The following is a 19587-nucleotide window of genomic DNA, read 5'->3' as shown; positions in this document are numbered from 1 at the left end:
CACAAGGCTCCACTCTTCGCAGGGCTCGGACTTCCATCTAGTTAGGTGCCTCTGAAGGCGAACTGGGTCTAAGCATTATTGCGCACTGCCTGTTTTCCCTCCCTTTTAGGTGGACTACACATTTCGTGCATATAACGCTTGAGACTTGTTGTATTTTATATATATATTGTGCTGATATGGTATGTGTTGGTTTACTATCATATTGTGATTTTCTCGCTACGGTCATTGTTTTAAAGGCCTTGGAATAAATGTGTATATATTTTTAATATAACAACTGTTTGGAGTAGTTTGTAAGTGATCTTGCTTTGTGTGCTCATTGCGGGCTTTCAGTCACCCTCACCCCTCTTGAGACCTAGTCTTGACCGCCGCAATCGCTACCTTGATTGGTCTGGCTCGTCCAGAGGTTATCCTGTTCCAAGTAATTAGGTTGGCCTTCTGAACTTCTGTGCCACCAGGACAGAGTTCAGAAATCCGTCTTAACACACCACATACCTGTGCCTGAACATGGGCCCTTTTCTGGGCATGGATCGATGTCTGTATTGCCTTTAGAGCAGGCTGCAGGCCAGTTTGTCAGAGGATGAGCCTGAGTTTTGCCACTTAAGTTCTGCAGCTCTGCACTTTCGCTTCAGGTCTGCAAGTTCGGAGTGTTGTGCTTAGAGGCAGGCTTCAAGCGGATCCTCATGACTGGGGCAAGAATGTCAAGGGTGTTGGTGATAGACAGGTGGAAGTTGTTTAGAGCCGTGTCAGTGCTAGAGTCTGAGTTGGGAGGGCAAGGGGGCTAAAGGTGGAAGTGAAGGCAGCAGCTGACACTCGTTTCATCGGACGGATGTTCGTGAACGAGGTTGGCAGGGCTTTTAGAGGAATGGTTGCACAGCCATAGGGGCCCAGTGACACAGCCATAGGGACCTAGGTGGGAGGAGAGTAGAGAGTGGTCTGACCAATAGAGAGGGGTGAAAAGGGGAGATGAGAGAGGGAGGTCGGAGTGGATGAGGGCATCCAGGGTGTGTCCAGCAGAGTAGGTTGGACCAGAAGGGAAAATGGAGAGGATATAGAGGTGCAGAGATCAATGAAAAGAGTGGTGGATGAAGTGCCAGGGGAGTCCAATTGGTTGTGTAAGTCACCCAGGAGCAGCAGGTTGGAGGAGGTTGAGAGTAAGGAGGAGCATAAATCAGCCCATTCAAAGAGGAACAGGGAGGTAGCGCCTGGAGGCCGGTAAATGGTAGCAATGGTCAGGGTGGAGGAGGAAGCCAATATGAATTTGCATAGCTGGCTCTCAAAGGAAGAGTAGAGCTGAGTGGGTAAGAAGGAAGAAGGAACCCACTCAGGGAAGATTAAGGCAATCCCACCGCCATCACGGTGCGGTCGAGGCTTGGAAATGATCTTAAAGCAGTCAGGTAGGAGGGAGTCAAAAGTGGTGACTGAGCTGGCATTGAACCATGCCTCATTAAGAGTGAGAATGTCAAGGTCAGTGTCTTCAAGAAGGAGGCAGTTGTCAGAAGAATGTTTGTTGGCTGAGCGGGTGTTAAGAGTCGCCAGGTTGAGACGATCTATGCCTTTCAAGGTTTTCTGAGGTGGAGTACAGGGGTGTGGTACTCCATTTAGAGGTGGGGGACAGAGCGGGAAGTAGGAGGAGAGGCGGGAGAAGGAAGAAAGTTAATGAGGGATGGCAGGATCCGGTCGAAGAGAAGGAGGTTGGCCTGAGGACCCTGAACCGGGATAGTGCCAGTGTGGTGAACATTAATGATGCAGCGTGATGAGAAGATGCCCGTCAAGAGGACTTCCCACTTAGTGCCACCATTTATGGGAGAAGATGAGAAAGGGGAGAGAGTAGAGATGAGATGAGAAGTTCATAGGTCTGGAGAGGGGATAGAAAAAAGGGTATCAGTGAAGATCTCTCTTCAGGATGCACTGACATAGGTGTCTGCGATGGGAAGGCCAGGATTTGCACCCAGGATGTCTTTTTTGTGCTTTTTGCATGATGATTTTGTGAGAGAGGGAGGATAGGTGATAGGGTAGCAGTTAGGAAAGATTGGATAGATGGAGAGTGCCATCTCAGTGGCAGAGGATAGATGCGAGAAGGTAAGAGAAAGAAAGGGGTGGGGGTTGCAATGCACAGTCCTGGCCATAACTCACATGCGGCCAATTAGTTAACGAGGGCACAATACAAATGCAGAGCAATAGATGGGTTGCAGGAATACATTTTTAAAAAAGGAATACAATGCAGCATACACAGGGATGCAAGATGTGAAAGCACACCCGCCTAGATTCGAGGAATAAAAACATATCTATGTGAGTGCCTCTTAATAAACATCCATGAACCATGTTCCCTGCTGTTCCAGTAAAAATGACTCATGTTATTTTCCACAAATTAGGAAATGAATTCCCCTCTGAATCTTTGATTGATGCATCTTGACTATACTGATTCTTGACTGCTTCTGTCTCCAAAGAAATTTTAAGAGTGAGCTTTGGACCATCCCAATGAAGGAAGCAGGACATGAGAGTGGCTGAATGCAAAGTGTGTACAGTACACCATTTCCTCTGTCAGAAGAGTGTCAGCGCCAGAGACAGTCCAAATCTGAAGCGCAGATTATTTCACAGAAAAATCAGACTTCTTATGTGCACAGACTTTAGAAATCACCTGTAGATTTTAGTTCCAGCAGATTTCCCCTGTGTAAGTATGTAATTTCTGGCTCCCAGAGGTATCACAAATATTTCTGCAGATTTTCACCAAGTTATCTGTTGATTTGGACTGCATGTAGCAGCGCCAATCATCTACCAGTGACTTCATTCTCCCCAGCGTATGCTCTACAATGTACTTTAATGCAGATACCCAAATTCTTCAATTTGTCAGTGTAGCAAACTACCCTGTCTATTGCAATATGCGCTTTACAACCCACCCTCAGAAGGGTCATCACCTCAGTCTTATCATGGCTCATTGAGCAAGAAGATAATGTAGATTACTCATTGATGGCTTGAAGAATGACTGGGAAGCTCGGGGGGGGGGGGGTAATATTGGAGGTAAACAGAAGGGGGTCGTCAGCATAAGCTACCACCCCTGAGCATCAGCAGTGCACAAATGAAAGCCTCTAATGCTTGATCCCCCCCCCCCGAAGTTATTATCACAAAGAGTTAAGGGTGAACGCTGACAGCATCTGAGAACGGGGATATCTCTCACCCCACGTTCAAAGCTCAAATGGGACGTGACAGGTTGTTAATATAAATGCCTGCTCTGGGCTTATAATGTACTGGTGTCACCACTTTAATAAATGAGCCTGGGAGAACATCCCCCCCCATTGTTAAACCAAAAATGTCATTCTAGCCAGTCAAAGGCTTTTTCAGTATCAGACTAGGGTATGATGTGGGCTTAGGTGAGTTTGATGATATTACATAGCAACCCAATATACGAGGACACAAAAGGTTTCATTACATCCCTTCTGCATGACGCCTAGGTGGTCATGTATGCTTGGAAACTGGCCATGATCTTCCTGTCCACAGGGTCTAAGCTACACCCCAATGATAATTCTGACGAGGCTGAAACATGTCTGGTATTGCATATGGCCTCCTGCAGAAGGGATGTGGCCTAGCAGTTCAGGCTGGACTGCCTCTTTTGAGGTGTGAGCAAGCCTAATTTGCATGTGCTCTTTCCCCTTCTCAATGGCACAGCTGGCTGAAAAACGATGGAATGCAATAATTCAAAAATGTTCTGTCCAACACTCTTCAATTTTGGTGTCACTGTCACACAACTGAATACAGTGTTCGCATGCTATGAAAGCAGTCTATCATGTTATTGTGGAATGAGTGAGACATGTGATGTACACGTGTGTGGGAAATGATGCATTGCATGTGCATCTGTGTATCATTGCACCTCACTCACTACCAGCTAGCCTATTGCCACTGCCATTTGTCATTGTGGGTGTGTAGACTGCACATTTAGGCATCTCATTACACCGATGCTGGAATACTTTCAAACGTGGTATTTCACACATCCGCCCCCGCACCTGCATCCTACTGCATGTGAGACTCTCTGCAGTGCAATGTGGCACAATACACCAGAACGGGTTAATGGTAGTGTGCTCCTCCACAGACCACTGCTGTGGAGGAGCACACGACCTGTTTTATGTAGCATCAGAACATGGACTTAGAACTGTAAATCACCTGTGGACTGGTACATGTTAGGTCAGTGTAAGAGTACATGCAAACTGCCTCACTTCCTTCCTGGGCCATACGCACCAAGGATCCACCATACCCCTTACATGGCCGAAACAAATTCACATGAAATGGTCGACGTTCCGGAAGAGGAGGGTGTTTGTTGAGCAACCGAAGGTAACTGACATTGACAAGTGGGATGACATTATGTGCTTCACACACATCCTGTCCATTTCCAAGATGACAATGACTTCTATTCATGAAAAGGTGGTCAGAAGCCATGTCGGCAGCCACGTTGTTGACACCTGGGCCCCCCAGGACCTGGAAGATCGACTTTGCATTGAATCGCTGAGCAAGGTCTGTCCTGGCATAACATTTTCGGGCGTGTATATTATGTTCATGGATTGATAATGTGATCACATCCAACACTTGCTCTAATAAGCTCTAGATTGCTATGGCTTTGAAGCACCAACTGCAAGCACACTGGATCCTTAAAAAGCTCTGTGGCGTGAATAAATTCGAAATGGCCACGGACTCCATTGATGGTGGAATGGCCAGCGATCAGCCAGTGGTTGAGCTATGGTGCCTGACACGGAGTCAGCATGGCTAGAATGGCATGTTGTGGAAATCTGTACCTTGTATATCCAATCCTTCAGCCTACACAGCAACATGATTCATAGACGTTTGCACATTTTACCACACCTTCTAGATGACAACAGTGCACGTAAAAAGAGAATTATGCGTGACATAGCAAAATAGCTGCTTGCTTGGTATACATTTGTTTATTTGTTTTTCTACCCTTTTTTAATTTGTGGCTTTCCTCGCATGTTGCAGTGATTGTCACGGCAACTTCCTTTTTGAATGTGTCATTTACACACCCTTTGCACTTTTGTGGAGATAAGAAACATTTCAGGAACATATTGGAGTTCCTTTGGAGCAAAATCCTTGCATAAGGCTTTTAAACCTTTCATTCACACAACATTTTCATTCGTTTGTAATGCGGAGAGGAGGTGCGTAACGCAACTTGCGTTTCCGCCGCTCCCTTCTTCTCTCCAGCATTTGCGCCCTTGCGCCCACGGGTGCACATGCTGAGGATGGCTATGGAGCCCGCCGGTGTACTCCATAGGGATCCTTTGTAAACGCTGCCTGGCATGTGTACATGGCAGGCAGCCTTGACTTCATTAACACGGCAGAGTGCAGAAGTGCTGGGCAAAAGGCGGTGTACAAGCTTGTACTGCGCCTTTTGCCCGGAAATTCTGCACTCTGCCATGCAAATACCGAATATTAGATGGTAGGGTCCTGGCTACGCTGAGGTGCAGATGTACCATGTCCCTGCTGCCAAATACCACAAAGGAGAAAAATGCGCTCCATTGTGAGCACAAACTCCCTTGTCACTAGACATTTGTTTTTGTGACCCCCCCATTATCATCTTTCAAATAAAGGAACTAAACAAGCAATTATCTGTAAATTCAAGGAGCCCACGAACGGGCTTCATTATGAGTTTGGCAGTGCAGTAAAAAAGTGGCGGCCATTTCGTGACCACCAGGTTTTTGGCAGTAATGAAATCACAGCCACGTTTACCACACTAGCAAACTCAAAATTTGGCCGTGAAGTGGAGGATTCACTTTCATTAAAATGGTGGAGGTAAATACTCCACTTCAAGGGCAAACATCTGAAGATTTACCACTGATTTACCACCAAACTTGTACTAAGCCCAATGTATGACACTGAGATGTTGCAAGGTCCTTCCTCTTCCTTTCACCGGCAGTTGCTGCGAGTGTGAATCCTGAATCCGGATCATCACGGAGTATGGTGCCAGCACAGCATTGGTGATCATTTGGCAGCCGCAGCAGGGTGTCCTTGTCGTCTTCGGCTCTCGCAGCCAGAGTGGGGGGTAAGAAGGAGGTTTTGTTGAGCCCTACCAAGCCTGCTCTGCGGGCAGATGCCCACTCCGGGTAAGGTATACTGCCCTTAGAAAAATAACAGGGCGGGAGTTATGTACCTCTTTCATACCTTGAATAATACCCAAGAAGGTTCGCACATCTTTCCTTCTTTATTGATCCATATTAACTGCCTGCCCTTCTCTCCTTTCCATTCCAATCCCATTCCAGTTCTATTCTCACTGCATTACACATTCTATAAGCCACAACATCCCCCCCTTGCTTATCATGTAAGTTCACCCTCCATATGTCCAGCAGGATCACCTCTACATCTGCTCAATTAGACGTAAAGGTTTACAAATAATTCTTTGAGGCTGAACATTGGCTGCCCCTCAAACTCCCTCACCAATCAAACAAGGTGGAGAATGTCCACAGTCTTTGAGTGACATGAGATCAAAAGGTTCTTCAATTCCCTGCTCCTCCTGCAATTCTTCATTCTGTCTCTCCTCATATGCTTCTCCCCCAATTGAATCATCTTGAAAGATTGCATGAAAGAACGAGGCATCCCCAGTCACTTCACTACCATCCCTCATGGCAGTGACCACAGGCTTTTTAGTATCCATCCCAATTAGGGGCTCTGACTCATCACTAGGGTCCATCTTCCTTCGCTGCCTCTGCCCCACTAGTAAACTCTCATCTCCTGGCATCTGATGTACTTCATGTTCAACTCTCCTCTTGCGAGTTGTCCAAACTTTTTCCCTCTTTCTTACTTCCCTTTCATTTTCACCACTCCCTTCTCCATTTATGCAGTTATAACCTCTATGCCCTGGTCTGTGGTCCTTCAGCTGATATTTGTCGATTCTTTCAAAGGGAGCACATCCCGTCACCTGATGGGGAATCTCTCGATGACTTCTTAGGATTTGTGAGTTGTCCTGCAGATCTTCCTGAGACAGCCACCTTCTCCTAACCATTAGTCCTTGATCCAGTGTGGCCACATTATTCTGTTCATTTTGACTTCTGACCAGGCTCTTTACCTCTCTCCGGGCCCACCTCCCCTTGCTCAGAATGTCTCACCACTATGTATTGTCTCCCATTCATTATTGACTGGGCATTAGATCCACAGGTTGACAATAAAGCTGCTCTCTCTTTGCACATGACCCAAAAGTGACCTCTCTGACCACATGCCACACATATTCGACCAATAGCTGGACACCAACGTTTGTGCGGAAATCTAGATCCACATCTACTTTGTCGATACCATTCCATGTGCCTTGACAGAGTAGCATGTTTGAGTGTTGGAACTGTTTCTGTACATTACTTCTGATGCCATCTAGTGTCTCTTGCTCCCCTCTGTTTTCCATATTATCCACTTGTTTCTCAATTCTCTCATACATTCTTGCTAGTTCCAGAACATCTTTCAATGGGAGGGGCACTCTTAGAAGATGTCTCCGAAACTCCACCGATGTGCAGCTCTCAATTTTTCTCAACCTTATTGCTTCTTCATCATCAAATTTTGCAAACTCACAATACATTGCCTTCTCTTGTAGCTGCAACACAAATTGTGCAATTTTCTCCTGTGGCCACTGTATGCACTGGTTGAATGCATACCTGCAGTCTCTGTTCGGAGTTACTATTAACCGTTCACTTATAGCAGCAATAAGGGCTTGATATGATGTTCTCTCTTCAGTCGTTGTTAATGCCCTTATGACACTCTTCATTTCTCGTCCTACCAGATTCATAAATATGTTCAACTTATTTGGAAAGTTCTCATTTCCTACTACTTTTAGAAAATGTCTCAAATTGATCTACCCATTCTTGCCAGCGCCTTCCTTGAGTATCATGCGGCTCGAGATCAAATGAAGATGGACGGTGCAGATAAGTCACTAAATTCGTGGATACAGGGATTCCTTGCATGGCTTGAGCTGGGTTACGATCTCCACTTATGTTGTCAGACAACATTTTGAATTGTCAACTTGTCTCCACCTTGGTGTTTTGCAGTTTTGTGTTTACACAGTTAACTGTTGCTCTGGCCTGCACTGAAACAGCTGTGTTGTGCAAATACAGTTGCAGCAACTTTCCTGCGTCACTCTTTTATGATGCACCTGCTGCACTTGCATTTTTCTTTTCCATTATACTACGGAGGGAAAATAACAGTCTATTTTCTACTGCTGTCACATTGGCTGATGCAAAGCCCTTATCTTTCCTCTTTATGTACTTTTCATTCCGTGTAGCTTGCTTGTAACCTGTGAAGTCTCTCTTTGATGATTAACTTTCTTTATCCTTCATGGGTTTCGTGAGTCATACAGATGTCGAGCTGTCAAATCATCAAATCACTGCCACCTTTCACCATTAGTATAATGTGCACTTTTAGAACGTTACGCCGCAATACTGAAAGTCACTTTTGATTGTGTGCGTTCATTTGTTGTTTCAAAAGCAGTTATTTTACTCTTAAGGTTGTATTACTCATATCATACAGGCATGACTATTCATTTGTATTGCTTGTCTAAACTTTGTTTATTTATACCTTCGCCAGCTTTGCCCTTGTGCCAGCTCTAATTTCTCTTGCACTCAATGCTGGACGCACTCGCAGCCGTATCCTCAACATTTCGTTTTCTCATTGTCACATTGCAATGATTGATTGTATGTAACATTGTCACTTAAGCCAAAATGGCTGCATGTTTTACACGCACGAGGGTCCCTTTCTTTAATGTTTTCTTTCTTGCGTGCTACATCACATGCTCCCGCAATGTCATTCATAGAATTTCGGGGCTCAGCACTCTGGTAAGTGGTGCGCGCGTGCATGCATTGTTTAAATAATTATTCTTTTGTATATGGCGGCTATTTAAAAAAGGCTTTCCACTTATCACTGTCAATCCTTACTCACAATTACCATAAAACTGTTATAAAAAGTTCTGTGCACCTTACCGCTTTTGTCATAGTTGCCACTTGCACCTCCTCCTTAGGTCATTTACGTATTTCTTTTCCAGTTTTGGGTTTTTAACTTCTTTCTTCAGTTATGCTAAAGCAGCAGCTTTGTTCGCTTTTCCAAAAGATTCACTTGTTGCTTTTTTAATGTTCCACTCTTGATATGAGACTTGCTACACTCTTCTTACTGTCTCAGCTGGTTCCTTTGGTATCCTCTGTATATTGTCTCTTTTTTTGTATCAGCCACCTCCACAGGCTGTGTTTCATCAGTCTTCTTCCCAGGCCGTCAATGTTCCTTTATCCTTTGAGTTAATTCTTGCAGGTTACTTCCCTTCGTCGCCAAATGTTATGTACCTCTATCATACCTTGAATAATACCCAAGACGGTTCACACATCTGTCCTTTATTGATCCATATTAACTGCCTGCCTTTCTCTCCTTTCCATTCCAATCCCATTCCAGTTCTATTCTCACTGCATTTCACATTCTATAAGCCACAAAATCGGGTATGGTTGCCGTAGTGGGGGTGGTGTAGTAAAGTGCACAACAGCAGCACAGCACTATTTGAGTGCCACAGAGTCAATATAATGTCAATATAGTGTTAATATACTGTCAATCTGATCCTCTGTCCCATCAGTCGGGGCTAACAGAGTCCGCCCGGCTTGTATAAGCTGGTGCTTTGCTGGAACTTATTCTACAGAGACTGCAGGGTCTTTTCACCCTTTTGATCTGTAAGTAATCAACTGTCGCCAGCCTACTCAGACCCGCCCACCAGTTCACTCAGAGATTGGGAATTTTTGTTGCAATATTCTGCAATAAACTATTCGATTCTAAGGAAAGCCAAATTCACCTTTTTCGGGTTACTTATGAATTTGTGTACCTGACTATTGCAATTTGTGCAAAGTATTTGAAGTTGTGCCTTGAGCTGAGTTCCAATGGACAAGAACTTTTCCCTCTTTTTACGTGGGGTGAATCATGGCCTTGCGCTCTGGGCTACGAAGCCAGTCTAGATTAGCATCACAGTGGAAGCATTTAGCTCTGCCCTCAGCCGACTGCTCTTGCCTTCCAAATGCTAGTGTTAAAACTTGTGACTTCAAGAAGCTGAAATTGTTGCCACTTTAATGCATAATCTAGGGGAAAATAGACCTGTTTTGACTAGTCCTGCGGATAGATTGTGTTCATTGGATGAATCTGTATTGGTACCATTGGATCAACCCTCCGTATTGCGCTCTAAACGGCGTAGGAAAGTGTCTTCTGACCTTTTCAGCCCACAAGCATCCAGCACAACCAATATTGTCACCAATTGCGGGTCAGAAGATAACTGACTTTTTCTTTTAAACAGCAGGTAACAATACAGAAATAAGAACTGTAGCTGTGATCAGAGGAATAGCCACATTCGATCATTCACAAATGGCTGATTTGAATAACTTTCATGATCTAAGCATTATTGAATATGCTGATTTCGCTTTACTTGGCAATGGGGAATGTAACCTAGAAAGTATAGTGCACCAAACCTGTGAGGCATTCTGTGCTGGCTCTTATCTAACTAACTTAATTGATCAGTGTTCTAATGTTGATGCTTTGTCTCAGTTTGTGGAGGAAGAACCCCTCCAGAAGGAATGTGTGATTCATCATACTTTGAGGGAGACTGATGAGCGTAACCGTCTTACCTCCCGTACTGTGTCAGCACTCAACGTGGTCCTTAGTTCTTTTGTTAACCTTTATGACAATATCTGGGATGAAGTTAGGGCACACACTTTAATTCTTAGTGCACTGAACATCAAATGATAAGGTATGGAATTAAATCATCAATTAAAACCTCCATCATACCATTGCCACTGCCCCCTCTTATGGCTCCCCCACTCCACAGATTATTCAATATTACTCCAGTTTTGATATCTGAGGAATCAGGAGTGGGAGTTCCTATTGTCTCCCCTGCTAATCCTCATAGAGATACACTAGAGGTTATTTCCGTTAATGATGACAGGGTGAATAATGGGGTGGAATGATCTCCCGTTTGGAATGACCTTTGCAAGAGTTTAATTCTAGAGGCCTCATTGGGTATGAGGTCAAACATTTTAAAATGCAAACTTTGAAAGCTGGCAAAAAAGAAGCACGCCTCATCCCGAATATTCCTGAGAAACCTTACTATTAGGGAGTCCTTGAGCAGCGTGCACAATGGGAAGAATGAAGCGCCTCAACTAATGACTCTGGTACTACAGGAAAGTGGCAATGAACAGAATTTCAATGTGGGAGTACAATGTGATGCTATGATTGGCTTGGTACCGACTTTGGGATCAGCGCCGGTTTCCCATCAACTGGATGTTGGAACTGTAACTGAACCAATTAGGGGATCCGAACTGGTCAACGCTCTTTCCGATTCAACGCAAAATATTGTTGTTATTAAGCAAAAAATCTGTTTAACATTTGATGTAGCTCAAACTGACACAGCCTGTGGTAAACCAATGAGGGGCATGGGGGGCGGAGGCTGATCAACAGAACTCAAAGAATAGAGCTTTATCATGCAGTTTTCTTAGTTCAACCAATCCACAAGTCCAGGGGTTGCAGATGTTGGCTGGGACCACAACCTTGCTCTCCAAATTAACTAACGTTAAGAGCCCACCTATAGTTAGCCTCCCACCAGTCAGTCTTGCTGTGGAAAGTGTTCTGAATAAATTGTATATTCCTAACAGTATGAGGATTCATATCCCTACGTTACCTCCCACTTTAGATAAACAATGAAAGGATACTAGTAATCATGACCCCAATGAACCATTACAATGGAATGCTAACGGTCTAAAGGTCACCACTAACACCCTGGGTAAAGATCATAACAAACCTTTCAATATTTTGCGGCATGCAAGGACCATTGATGTAATGCCAGGTGGGGTGCTGTTAGAGAATAATATAATTAAAACCAAGGCCAAATCTCGACATGAAAGAAACATCTGCTCAAGCACACCGTGACAAATACATTAGTTTTGATGAGTTTACTGGGTGACAATGTCCTGGTGTGTTTAAATAGAAGCAATTTGTTGCTGATTTTTTCGGAGGTTTTGAGTCTGAGTGCTCTCACTTCTTCCGACCTAGATCGATTCGAATTCCCAAACTGGAAAAAGACTAATAAATGTATCCTCCATTTTGGGTCTAGGCTGGTGAAGGAGTTAGTTTACTTGAAGCAATCGAAATTAATAGACTTGGGTTTTTCTATTGAGTATTAGAGTGACCATGAAATTGTAACAGCTGGACCCTCTAGTGGGGGCAGCTTTAAAATGTATCTGTTTATTTATTTAATTTTACATGTATAAAGCATGCAGAAAACCTCAGAGGTCAAGGTGAAGGTTAAGAAGGACAATATGGCTGACTTGGTAGGTCTTAGTTAAACAGCCAGGTTTTCAATGCTTTTCCGAAGGCCCAGTATGATTTTTCAGCTCTCAGGCAGGCTGGCAAAGTGTTCCATTACCTGGCTGCCACCATTAGGAAGCTTGTACTGCCCCCTTGCACTCGGTGGAACCTTGGTTGGGTGAGTCTATGAGTGTAGGCCTGTCTTAGAGTCTTGTAAGACTGGGCCTTTGTGAAATTCTGTGAAAGCTATGGAGGCGCAGAGTTATTATTATGAATACTGATGGAACTGGACCACGAGAAGTTAGAGAATGCTCAGACAATAAATATGTGAGTAAAATCGATTGGACTGGAGTTATATCGACTTTGTAGTGAAGAGCCGATCCTGGATCAGCTTAAAGGCAGCAGCGCCGCTACAAGTAAAGTTCAACTGATGTTATCAGCCTAGAACTCCAGGGGTAGCACACATTTATTTTATAACGCTACCGCAAAGTACCTTTAAAAGAGTCTAATTGTATATACTCATCCAAAAAACCTAGCTTATCGCATCTTCGGTAATTGATGGATTTCAAGCCTTTTCCCAGCCAGCTAAGCATCAGGGGTGTAATTACTACCATAAGATCGGCTCAGGGCCTAAGTGCAGAAGAGATCCCTAATCATCTGCACAGGGACGTCATTTCACCAAAATGCCAGGGGTAGCATCACAGGAAGTGATGTCATTTGACCCCATCCCGAAGTGATATCGCAGGAAGCGATGGAACACAACCTTTCACCCATTGACAAAACAGGAAGTGGCATCACATAGCATTGTACACTACGAAAAATATGGTTGAGATTTCACTATAATGTGATGTACATTTCATACAAGAATGGATCGCCATATGTATCGTTAAGATCAGTGTGTATAGGCCCATATTACCAAATTACTGTGAATGCAAGCAGACGTCCATGACCAAATGATAATGATGTGTTATTATATAGCAATTACGTTTAAGCGCTTTATATAGAACAAATATACACCCAATATCACCAATATCACCCAACCTGTGTTGGTACTCATTTATCGATCTCAGAAGGATGAAAGGCTGAGTTGAGGTGTTTAGGAACAGACTAAATCAGTTAAGTCACCCTCTGAAGTGTGCCTGAAATTAACCTTTAATGAGTCTAGCAATTATTTTATAGAATTCCAGAAATTATTTAGGGTCAGTGCTGAATGTGTTAGACTTGTGGCACTCCTGTTCTTATTTTTCTTATTTTTTTAAGGGTCCTGAACAAGAAAGCCAGCCACTCCAGAAGAAAAGAGCCACATGGTGCTGGCCACAGTCCAGGAGCATGCATTAAAAAATAAAAACCCTTTATATTTTTATTTTTGTACAGAGGTCGCAAGGGAGACCACAGAGGTTGCAAGGAAGACCTCAGAGGTCGCAGTTGCGACCTCTGGCAACCCCTAAATGACGTCCCTGCTTCTGCATGGTGCCTTGGTGGTTTCATTGACCGGGTTGGAGGAACTGTTTTCTCTTCTTCTGATTAATATTTACTGGCGTAAGTAGGTTGGTGTATTAGATGATTTTTTAAGTAATATTTTGAATTGAATTTTATGTTGGCAATCGAAGGTTAAGAATGGGCACACTATCCTGGCAGGAGATCGGAATGTTAATTGTTTTCCCCCTGACCAGGATGATGATCCCTGGGATACAACATCTGATATGGTGGCCCCTGATTTTAAAACTCAAGCGGGTAGGAAATGGTTCCTGGCTATGACATCTGTTGGGCTCCAACTTGTGAATGGCAATGTACAGGGTGATGAACTTTGTGAACCTTCATGGCACAGAGGTACTAGTAAATAAACCTTAGATTACATCTGTGTGGGTCTCTTTCTGTTCAATTGTTGTATTGATCTTCAAGTAGAGGAAAATGATTGGAATGACAATTCCATTAAGAGGGTAAGCTTTCATTTGATTTTGAATGCTCGAACCAAAAGTGGCCCAACTGATCTGAGAATAAATGGAGGCAGGAACTCCATTTATTGGACGGCACAGAAGATAGGGCTACGTCACGCAGATTGTAACATGCTAATGAAATCTACTAATCTTGAATGGAAAAAGGATGTGCTTAATGTTGAGCATTTTGATTCTGTTATGGATAGATTGATGGACTTAGCATTAAGCAACCATGCAGTAATGGGGGGGGACATTACCTTGCTGACGAAAAGCCGGCTATGAGGAGAAGCATCAGAGAAATTAAATATTCAACTGACAAAAAAGATGTACAATTGTATAAATATAAGACGGTAAAACAAAGATATAGAAACTACTGCAAATCAAGATGCGCAATCTTATTACAGAATGATTCAGAGTCTATCCTACACGTCCTTCTAAAAAAGGATGTGGGAGCATTTTGGGCTTTAATGAATGCGCAAGATGCATCTCCTGATGTTGTCCAGGGAAATGCGGTCTCTGAGCCAGAGTGGGTTCAATTCTTCACAGAACTATACGCCATTACTTCTAATGGAAAGGATTTGTTCCTTAGTCCTGGAGGCAACTGTCCAGAGACCCATTGGATTCTTCATATAGAAACAGATATAGGGCCTCTTTGCTACCCTGGCGGAATGGGTTAACGGGTGCCGCAAATGGTGGCGGACCCGTTAAACTCATTCCGCCTCATTAGGAGGATCCTTCGCGGGACCCGTTGTGGACGTCTGGTTTTACCAGATTTGTTTTAGGGGCCTGAACAAGAAAGCCAGCCACTCCAGAAGAAAAGAGCCACATGGTGCTGGCCACAGTCCAGGAGCATGCATTAAAAAATAAAAACCCTTTATATTTTTATTTTTGTACAGAGGTCACAAGGGAGACCACAGAGGTTGCAAGGGAGACCTCAGAGGTCGCAGTTGCGACCTCTGGCAACCCCTAAATGACGTCCCTGCCTCTGCATGGTGCATGGTCCTGCATGGTGCATGGTCCTTGACCTTTCAAAAAAACACATTTATATACTAAAAATGTGTCATATGTGATGTCATACTACGGCCCTCTACAATTGGTTGGCATGCTCATGACATGTCTGGAACATTCGGTTCACTTAGCAGCACGTAAGCTCATACCCAGGTGGCAGGAGGTGGACTTTACTTCACCTCCCCATCCAATTAGCCCATCGTCTCTCATCACTCAAGCCTTCTGCCATGCAGATTGTCATTGAACTTGGCATTGCAGAGTATTCTTGTCTCTGGGAATATAAGGGAGTGAGGGCATGCCCTATCATAGTTCTGGAAATCAATGCCCAACTCTATTTCCATCTTTGGTTCATGTGACAGGAGACCACGATTTGGTAAATTTTGCAGCATTTATTTGTCTGAAATGAATAAAACATGACATGCATGGTGTTCTTTCTTTGCACCTTAACAAGGGATGATTCAGCTTCTCACGTTCACCGCCTTCAAGAATAGATAACCGCCCGTGGCTGCTTCAGCTTTGGTACCAGGCCAGAAAGACTTGCCATTCGTATCCGCAATCTCAACTCATTCTTTGCTGCGACACAGTTCTCAGCCTTTCCTCTCCATGGGTCCTGGTTTACCAAATTCATGACACCGATGTCCAGTTTCTATACAATGGCGGCTTTGCCTGCCATTTATTCACTACGTATAGCCAGCTTCTACGATAACTTAGTATACTTGTGTTACAGCATCTGTACAGTTATTGAAGGGCTTGCATTTTCTTCAGTGCCTCACACATATGCAATCTTCTTCACGCGCATGAATGTTTACTCGATCCTCAACTTCGTCATCAGTTTCTATAAGATCCATGCATTTTCTTCAACCAGTCTTCACAGGGCATCACACTAATCTCTTGTGACTTCACCAGCTCTTCTTTTCGCTCTTTCTCATATTCCTTTGGGGAGTTCCTCTCTCAGATTATCGTCTCTTCGGGAATTCATTTGATAGGGTTTTCTCAGCGGGTATCTTCTTTTGAATATTCTCTGTGGAACTGGCACACATATAAGTGTCAAGTATGGAACAATCTCAGGCTTCCAACATATAGGAAGTCAGGGGCGGGACTTCCTGCAGAGGCATTCATCTGCTCCTCTACAGACTGTACAGGGGGTAGGCCCCTACACCCCCTCAACTGAATGTATAGGAGATAGACCAACCCCCCTCACACCGAATGCAGATAACTTGTCGGGTTGATCAATGACTTAAAATACTGTGAAAATCAGAAATGTAGTGCCTTTCTGAAAAAGCGCTTTGAAGGGTGATCTATTTTGTGGGGTCAGAATGTCTTGTGCAGTAGAGAATATGTCAAGCAGTACATGTTTATCATAAATTATCAAAGAATCTAGTTTTAAAACTGAACAGAACTGAAGATATAAGTAAAAATAGGTTGGTCAGGCATTTTGTAATTTGATCAGCCATTTCGAATAGGACAAAGTCAGGCAAACTCCCAGGCAACTCTAAGATGGTTGCTAGATACAAAATTGTTCACTTCTGCTAGTCATGATGATGTCAGTGGATAATTTCTTTCATAGAAGTTCATATAGGGTCCACTAGTATAGAATGAGCCAGATGAGACCTGTTCAAATTAGTTCTGAGTGGCAGGTAGGCCAACTAATCACAGGCAGGAGAAGGGATTGTCTTCAAGCACCAAGGCCAATCAGGATGTTTTATATTGATCATTACATTACCTCACCTTTTAAAACTGTATATAAGGGGCTGAAGTCTGAGGGGAGTTGGGAGTTGCACATTTTTCTTCAGTGTGCTGTATGATGTATCCTGGTCTGCTGAAAATAAACAGATGCCTTTGAAATTCTGCCTGAGTCCTTGCCTGCTTTCATACTTGGTCTCCAGAATGCCTTCCCAAATCCAGAGATGTCAAGACCCTAGGGAGGGCGCTGTGCCCTCTTGCACAAGATGCAAGGAACAAACCCTAGAATTACTGTCCAATCTCTTTGATCGATGCGGATAGTAAGGTCTTTGTGTCCCTCTTGCTCCAACCTTTGGTGGAGTGGGCAGTCTCTGTATGTAGGCTGAGCAAATTACAGACATAATTTCACAAGGGACACTCCACCAACATTAATGGACTCGACTTAAGGGCAATACAGGGATTGGAGTTGGTGGATTCTTCTCGCTCCACTTATATGGCGTCAATAAACCTTTTGGCAGCATTTGACAGAGTGGATCACAGAAGACTCTGATCGAAGGTAGAGTCATGGGGACTGCTGCAGGGTCCATTGAACCTTGTTAGGAGTCTTTACGAGAATTCAGGTATTATGGTTCATCTGACTAACAAGGGTGAAATGTCAAGCAGAATCAAAACTAAATTGGGTCTGAGGCAGGGGTGTATTTTGGCCTCCTGCCTCTTTAATATATATGTATCTGACATTAATCAACATCTAACTCTGTCTGCATTCACCCCCCTAAATTGGGCAAATAAATAATTCCTTGGATCGCCTACGGAGACAATTTCTTGCTTTTCGATAACTCCCGGGTTAGGCTGCAGAGGCGTTTGTACTCTTTTTTGGCATATGCGAAGGACAATGGCCTGCTAATCAATCCGCTTAAAACTAGAATTCTTACACTGTCAAAGGGCAAGAAACATAGCACATTAACTTGGTCTTTTGATAATACTGAAATTTGAAGTTCTACCAGCATCATTTATTTGGGTTTCCATATCTCGACTCAACCAGTATATTGTAATTTATGAGACACCCTTACTCAGAAGACTTCTGCTCTCACAAATCAATTGATAAAGATCGTTCAAAAATCTATTTCTATGAAGGAAAGGTGGTCCGTAAACTAATTTATGGACTGGAATTATATGCAGAAGTGGCAATACAGAGGCTGGATTCACTGGAAGCTTCGATATGGAGGTGTGTTCTCAAAGTTCCCCATGCCGTTATATTTCTAGCAATTAGATTCGAGTTAGGCTCGCTTTCCCTGAAACTCTGAGTGCAATGGAGATTGTCATTGTTTTGAAAATGAATCTCTTCCGTATCTGATTATTTGTGTGATGAAATGAAAATATATATGGAATGCAATGGTACATTGGGAGGTGGCAAAAATTATGTGGCTCATTTGAGAGGGATGTCTGTGGTGATTCTATCCAAACTGGGTTTGGGCAAGTGAGTAAAAAATGCTCTCTTTGACAGAGATTGGGTACACACAACTGAGCGATTTCATGATTATCCCTCATTGAAGACTTTGATTCACAAGCATAAAAAGAGAGGTTCCATCGCCCCTTTGTTTAATTCAGTTTCTAAACCATTTTTATAGGACTATTTTTTAAGATTTTGTTGGAATCTGCTATTGACAAAGGAAATTCTTCTTAGGAGGGGAAAGATCATCGCAGACGTTGCAATGTTCAGATTCTGTAAAAATACAGACTCGGTGGAAACTAAACATTTATCATTGCAATGCAGCGTATTGAATGTTCAGAGAACAGCCTACTTGGATAGATTGCTTTGGACAATAGAATGGCAGGATGCTGAAATCTTGTGGAGAATATGTTTGGGTAGTCAGAATACTAAGGATGGGCTGGCCGCAGCTGCATTATTGAGAAATTTGCAATTGACTATTTTAAGAGTATTTTAGAATAATGTTTCTATTGGTGGAGATAGATAGAAAGTTCACATGCGCATGTATAGCCCATTTTTTATGTATGATGAATTCTATTGTATATTCCTCGAATTAAGTCTCACTGTCCATCTTGTTTTGTAAAGTTTTTTTAAAACCATATACACTAAACAAAACAATTATATATTGTTTGTTTAAGGATACAACAGGCAAACAAAAGCAATACGTTCAAAGCATCCTGGTCAAACTTTGGTTCTGATTATAATTCTGAGCACACGATTGGAGGAACAATCCATCTGTGAAACTATATTTCATGACTTGTAATGAATGAAAATGAAAATCATTCTTCTCATTAGGGATTTAATGCAAATGGGAAACATATATTTATATTATGAGTGTTGTTCTTTTAAAATGTGAAATTAACCCAATCATAGGAATGCATCTTTGCACATGAAAATATCTATGTATACTGAAATATTTTTCATTTCATTAGGTATGCACTATGCACTTTATATTTTCACAACACTGTCTTGAAACTACAAAATGAATTTTAATCATATATATATATATATATATATATATATATATATATATATATATATATATATGTATATATATATATACATATATATATATATATATATATATATATATATATATATATATGTATATATATATATATATATATATATATATATATATATATATATATATATATATTATTACGGTGATACATA

Source organism: Ambystoma mexicanum, chromosome 5q (assembly GCF_040938575.1).
Source record: "Ambystoma mexicanum isolate Mex_15411 chromosome 5q, UKY_AmexF1_1, whole genome shotgun sequence".
Taxonomy (NCBI): Eukaryota; Metazoa; Chordata; class Amphibia; order Caudata; family Ambystomatidae; genus Ambystoma; species Ambystoma mexicanum.
The sequence above is the reverse complement of the archived record's forward strand: the minus strand, read 5'-3'. Positions refer to the sequence as shown.